The sequence below is a fragment of the Chelonoidis abingdonii genome, chromosome 3 (genome assembly GCF_003597395.2).
Source record: "Chelonoidis abingdonii isolate Lonesome George chromosome 3, CheloAbing_2.0, whole genome shotgun sequence".
NCBI lineage: Eukaryota > Metazoa > Chordata > Testudines > Testudinidae > Chelonoidis > Chelonoidis abingdonii.
Genome location: NC_133771.1, coordinates 11,786,989 through 11,791,554, shown reverse-complemented (window position 1 = coordinate 11,791,554; position 4,566 = coordinate 11,786,989). Strand labels below are relative to the sequence as shown.

The following is a 4,566-nucleotide window of genomic DNA, read 5'->3' as shown; positions in this document are numbered from 1 at the left end:
ATCCTTAAGTGACCCCTTCAAGGACTGAACTCACAACTTGGGCTTTAGCAAGCCAATGCTCAGACCACTGAGCTATCTCTCCCTTCCCCCAGCTTCCAAAAAAGTGTGATTTTTCACACTTGCTATCTGGTGACTCCTACAATGGAGAAAATCAAGAAAAGACAGCCTCTGCCTAAGGGCAGGTCTACACTATGGCCGGGATTTACTCTCTGAGATCTATCCATTGGCAGTTGATTTAATGGGTCTAGTAAATGGAGGGTATTTCATTTTATTTTTTATTTTAAAAAGATAAACAAACTGGATTTCATAAGGCGAATAAGAGAAACAGCCCCCTTGCCTCCCAAGCACACACACACACACACACACACACACTTTTCAGTAATATGATCTTAAGCCAGCTTGCTTTTATTAAAAGAAGAGTAAGAAATATGATATGGTGATACAAGGGCTCCTTTCAGGAATTTCTCCAGCTCACAAGGTTCTTTATAGCCTAAATAAGCAGCACTCCAGGGTTCCGCTGAAGCAGGATCTGATGATTTTAGAAGCAAGTGTCTGGCTGCCAGATTCCCAGAGATCCTGCCTAGACAATCAGTCAAAAAATATCCTGTACAAAGAAAAGAGAATCAGATTTTTTGATGTTGCCCCATAGAACAGGAACAATATGATGTTTGATTTCAAATCAAAGGACAGGAGGAATTGCCCAGTCACTGACTGGTTAATGAAGAGATTCCTTATTAACCTTAGCATAGGGAATCCATTGTAGCTATTGCAACATTCAGTTAGAGAGTTTTCATGGAGATAGCTATAAGTATCTAAACGGGTGAAATCACTGTCTATAATAAGTATACATCAGAAAAGCACGACACATCCATGTACACTTTAACACACCTTGTCTACAACTGAAGGTAAAATGAGACTTATTTAGGTGATAGATCGCTAACTCTGAAGGAATGCAGGGGAACTCTAATTCTGCCTGAAGACTGACTCAGATCTGGTGGCAATTCCATGCTAGCAGCCCTGCCTGGTGATAGCACAGATCTCTGGGCATGCTCAGTGAGTTAGCCAGGAGAGCAGCCCTGCAGTTGGCAGCAAGGCCACTCCAGCTGATATCCCTGTTTCCTGCCCAGCATCCCATCTCTCTGGTGTTTTAGTGGGTGGGAAAGTCTCTCACCCTCCTAACTGTTTCTCTAGGACCTGTTTTTGCTGCAACATTAATGTGATCAGCTGAGTGGCTTATATAATTTATGGCACCTCCAGTCACAAAGAACAGGAATAGGACGGGCTGCAGATTTGCACTGTGGCCGAGTTAACTTCACAGAGGGACCTTCCTGCTTAAACCATTCGCATTCATTCAGAACAAGATTTTTATAATTCCCTCCCTTGGTTTTCAAAAGGGGGCAAATAAAGGGCTAGAAGCTGAGCTGCTTTAAAGACGGAAGGGGATTCGTCGGGTGTTAAAAGGAAAGAGAGTAATGAATATTCCTGCTCACACTGCAGGGTGTCTTACCTTTGACAGCAAGAACCAATCCAGCACTTTTTAAGGTATATAGAATTAGAGGGACATCCCCGAAAGTAACAGGAACCACCACGGCGTTTACATGCTTTTGGAGAAATTCTAGCCTGGGAGAATCCTAACAAAGAAAGGGTCTTAATTATCATTCTGCAGAGCAGGGTAAATTACAGTTGCGATGCCAGACATTTCAAATTCACTAAGATCTGGCCAAGTCAGCTCAACTGTCTTCCAGTATGAACGTTTATCAGAGTTTTAGTACTATTTCCATGGTTGCAGTTCTACCCACATTCAATGGCAGCCTGAAAGAAGAGAATGAAACAGGGACTCTGACTCTCCAGCTGCAGTTTAGAACCATAGCTCAGAGCACAGGCATCTTTCACTGCTCCATGCCTTTAAGGGACGGAACTTGTTTTGTGGCGGGGGTGAGGTTTTGATTCTCTCTGGCTCTGACAGTGATGGGCCAGGCAGTACCATCAGTGCTATTTGATTAAGTAGGGTGAACTGGCATAGGACTGGGTTGGGTAACTACAACTTATCGAAAGAGAAGGGCTTGAAAAAGTCCCTTCTGGTTTGAAATCCTGCCTGTCTCAGAGACTCTGTTCAGATTTTCTTTGGAAGGTTCACTCAAGAATAGTTTCCACATGAGCAATTGCCAGTTTTTGATAATACCTAAGGGGACTCTCATTTTAAAAATGGAAGTTCAAATGTGCAGAGCCAGATCTTGTTGATTAGTTTAGAACATTTGTTGTGCTTTCACAAAACTATCTACAGCAAACAGATAGAAAATGACCCCCTAAATGACTCCTTGTCATGTCTGCAAACACTGTGTCACTCCCAGATGACATCATTTCTGTAAACAAAGCCAAGCCCCTTTTTGTGGAAAGTTTTGAGACACAGTGGAGCTAAAACACAGAGATGAGAGGCTGTCATTTTAGAGATCTGGATTCTGTTCCTAGCTGTGTAACCTCTCAGTGGGACAAGGCCTTACTTCATAATGTCAGGTTGTGAAGGGCACAGAATTATTAACTCTAATAAGCAGCAGAAGTTACAATTTAAGTCATGGTATCCTGGCTCCTAGCCCTATGCACCATCTCCCAAATCCAAGGGTAGATTGCAGGGGGCTAGACTTCATCTGTCAGTATCACATCCAGACTTCCAGTTCTGTGATTGCCTGTTACAAGAACAGTACATGCTATCCAGATAGAATATGGGGTGACTTACGCAGCAAGCCTCAGTAAATTCTGAGGAAAACACTGAGAGGACGTGGATTTTGTTTTGACTAGTCATAATTCAGTCAAATCCCAATGTTTTTTCTTGGGGGCAGGAGCCAGAGATCATAAGAAAAAGTTAGAATAATTTTTCTAGTAGAAAGTGTTAGACAACCTGAGTAATGGCTCCCAGATATCCATTTATATTATCGCTCGTTTTCATTGACATCTTACCTGGGGCAGTCAGGAGCACCAAGAAGACAACAGCAGAGAGCAGGTAAAGGATCTTCATGGCTGGAGGTCGGCCAGGAACTCAGAGTCACTGGAGAGAAAAGACACCAAGACAGAGAGGAGACAGAGGACATTAAGACACTGGGGATAGTGACATGACATGCTGAGCTGTAGAAATATTGCTTTAATCCGAAGGACATTTCTAAAATGAGTTCTGCAGTCTTTTTGGGATCATGCGCAAGGTTAGCATTTATTTCAACTGCACCTGCAGAGTGGGGAATTACTGCACACTTACATACTTTATAGGCTTTAATGCAGCACTTAAAGGAAGTCAGAAATCACAGAAAGAAGAAGAACAGTGGTTAGATGATCATGTTTATGATATTTCCCAGCACTGACAGCACTGGAGGAAGGAGCTGGACCCACCCCTCCCTATTTGTACCAAGTCTTGCGGAGCCCAGGGCTGGTAGTGCTTGAAAGTGCTCAAGCAGCACCAAGGAGGCTCCAGTCTAATTTGGCAACTCCCCCTCTTCCTGCATCTCTCTGTCTTTCCTTCCCTGTTTCTCTCCTCCACCCTCTTCTCTGCTTCCTTTCCTTCCCCTCCCCCTGCCCTGATTTTTCTCTGTCTCTCCCTGTCCTTTCTCTCCCTGAACACTTCTCCTTTCAGTCTTCACCTTAACCCCTTCATCTGTTTCTTTCTTGCATGTTCTCTCTCTTTCTCTCTCCCCCCACCAGCATTTCTCTCCTGCCCTACCTTCTCCATTGCTCCCCTCCACTCCCTTTCTTGCAGTCATCATCCCTAAAGCCAGAAATCCTCCCAGTTCAAAGTTCCCACAACCTTACTCTTAGTTAATCAGTGGGGGATTAACTAGCACAAGGTGGCAGGGGGACACACACTGTGCATTTGGATAATTAGGATTTCTGGATAAAGAGAATTTGGATAACTGGAATTATCCTGCAGATGGTTTTAACTCAGGTAGCTTTAAAATAACCAACTTATAATTGGAATAAACATAATGTATGTAGTTTTGCTAATTCTCCATTCAAACTGGCAGGAAGGTGTGTTCTCCAGCTTAGCCTCAGAGAACCCCAAGTGGTTTCTTGAGATACCTAGAAACTTCATTCAGGTAGTTCATTCACTCAAGAGGTTATGATAGCTGTGTTCTTCTTCCTTTTCTGGATCTCATAGCCATCTCCCTAGACAGGACTTTAAAGGAAGAATTAATAGGCTGATTATCAGAGAAGCAACTATATTAGTTACCAGACAAGGGGCGCTCTCAGTAGCCAGGTGTTGACAGTCCTGTTCACTGTCTTTCTCGTCCAGATATTTTAGCTTCAGGGAGTGATGCTTTGACTAAAACTGCCGGTTTTATACAGTTTCCAAGGGCTTGGTTTCTTCTTGGCAAAGCTGCTGTGGGCCAATCAGAAGGTGACCCCTGCTTCTGGGGAAGATTTGAAAAGTCCAACCACAGTTTGGACGTTGGAATTCTTGCAGCTCTGTCTGTGGAAAATTCCATGGTCTTTGTGCAAAACATGTTGTGCCATCCCAGACTGTGTAAGACACGTTAGGCCACTGTGGTTTGTGCAAAACATCTTGGGACATATAACGAACAC

General features: G+C 43.5%; 1 long non-coding RNA gene across 1 annotated transcript; it reads right to left on the bottom strand.

The window, feature by feature from the left end:
* Positions 1-382: 382 nt before the first annotated feature.
* On the bottom strand, positions 383-4,283 carry LOC116834532 (uncharacterized). Its single transcript, XR_004375970.1, has 4 exons — positions 4,214-4,283; positions 2,956-3,043; positions 1,508-1,631; positions 383-604 (listed from the first exon to the last, which is right to left on the bottom strand). It is a non-coding gene; the product is annotated as an uncharacterized LOC116834532 (long non-coding RNA).
* Between the last annotated feature and the right edge of the window lie 283 nt (positions 4,284-4,566).